This window comes from Colobus angolensis, unplaced genomic scaffold, assembly GCF_000951035.1.
Source record: "Colobus angolensis palliatus isolate OR3802 unplaced genomic scaffold, Cang.pa_1.0 Scaffold191, whole genome shotgun sequence".
Lineage (NCBI taxonomy): Eukaryota > Metazoa > Chordata > Mammalia > Primates > Cercopithecidae > Colobus > Colobus angolensis.
The window spans coordinates 852,505-854,493 of NW_012115055.1; the positions used below are offsets into that span (position 1 = coordinate 852,505).

At 40.4% G+C, this 1,989-nt stretch overlaps 1 pseudogene; it reads left to right on the top strand.

Annotated features, from left to right (window-relative positions):
• The first annotated feature begins 252 nt into the window (after positions 1-252).
• On the top strand, positions 253-1,577 carry LOC105510779 (annotated as a pseudogene).
• Positions 1,578-1,989: the final 412 nt, after the last annotated feature.

Below are 1,989 nucleotides of genomic sequence, written 5' to 3' on the forward strand. Positions count from 1 at the left end.
AAGATAACCCGGAAGCCATGTAGCTTCAACCTCATACATTCCAAGAAGGGACGGAAGTCAATTGTGAAGTGAATGGTACTGTTCCCAGTGACCTTTTTCCTGCCCTGCCTCGTGTGCTAAGCTTTGCTGAAAGCCTGTGGACTTCCAAAACATCACCTCTTTCCCATGAAGGACCATCTTATCCTCCCTGCTGTATCAGAATCCATCCAACCAATCAGGACCTCAGCTCCCTCCTCAGAAAATTAAGCTACCCAAACGGAAATATTTGGGGAAGAACCCACTTCAATAATCCCATTAAACTGTGACCTAGGCAAGTCCTATGTGATAAATGTTTAAAAAAAAATGCTGTTGTTGAAAACAAAATTAGAAAAGGTAGTAATGCAAGTGACTGCTAAATATGACAGTAAAAAACGGAGATATGAAACTGTACCTACCGTGAACAAAAAACTAAAATCTGGCCATAAAGTGGATGGAAAACTCCAAAATGAAAGCCAGAGAAGAAATTCTGTGGTTATGGTTTGAAATACTGCTCACAGGAGAGGCAGAGTAGTAAATGTTTCTGCTCAGGTAGATAGGTCAAAAACTCAGTTAAAGTACTAAAAATCTGCTCCTAGAGTAAGAACATGGATCATGCAAAAGCTCAGGGAATTGTCAAAAATTGCCAAGGAAAAGGCATAAAAGAATCAAACTGAAGCCTCTACTCCAAAAATGCACATTCGAAAGTCCATTTCATGGGTCAATATCAGAATCCTAGTCAGATGCCCTTCTGCCCAGGTTTCATTTAAAACCACAGAGGTACAGGAATGAAGAAAATGACTCTTCTCTGAAAACAGGACTGGAGAAAGTGTGGAGTGCAGAGATGGTCCCAAACTCCAGTCTTGTTGCGCCTCTATGTGCTCACCAGGTAAAGGCCTTCTGAAAATCAGAGTCCCTGAAAAGGCCGGGAAGAGGGCAGCAGTGAGAGGTTCTGGACCCAACTGAAATGCATGCTCCTGGTGAACGGAATGAACCATAGACATTGGACAAAAAGGGCAGCAAAAGCATTATCTCTGGACTTAAACCAAAAGATATCTGACTCTTCCCATGCATCAGTGTGTAGCATTGATAGCACAGATGATTTGAAATCATCCAACTCTGAATGTAGCTCCTCAGAAAGCTTTCATTTTCCTCCAGGCAGTATGCATGCGCCTTCCAAATCCTTCACTTCCTTCTCATCAAAGGAAGAGGAAAAATTCAGTAATTCCTTGAAAATGAATCTTCCAAAATTGTCTCTAAATGCATCATACCGCATGGCAGGACCATATGTGTTGGGGACATTGTTTGGGCCAAGATACATGACTTCCCTTGGTGCCAGCCCCTGTTCTTACTAAAGATAACGGCTTTTAGTCCTATAGGAGGACTGTATTTTATGGTTCAATTCTCCAGCATTTTTTTTTTCTCTTCGGTACCTTTCTCACTTTTTAGAAATCTTCCAGACACACTTGAATAAGAAGAGAAGGGGCCTGTATTGCAAGGCTATTACAGAGGCAGCGAAAACTGCCAAGCAACTGACCTCTGAAGTACAGGCTCTGAAGTAAAGGCTCTGTTGACTGTTTGAAACATAAACACAGTAAGGTAGGCAAGACCATTGGAAGTCGTCATAGATTTTCAGTCTGTTTAGGAATAATTTCTACTACATAACTTGGCCAAATTGGAGAGAGATTGCACTGAATTGGCTATTTTAAAAAATACTTACCTTATAGCCATTTTTAGACTCAGAAGCTTAAACTGAACACGTAATCAAAATTTTATCTTAAGGAAGGTTGATTTTAGGAATATTTTTCAGTTTTGAAGTCTAAAACCATTCCAAGGCATAGAAACCATAGCCTCAAATTGAAATTGAATTTTCGTGAGGACTGTTAATTGTTATTTGTACCTAATACCATGTGTATGTGTGTGTGTCTATGTAAAGTATAGCCTGTGACTATGGAACATGGACACAGGCTGCAT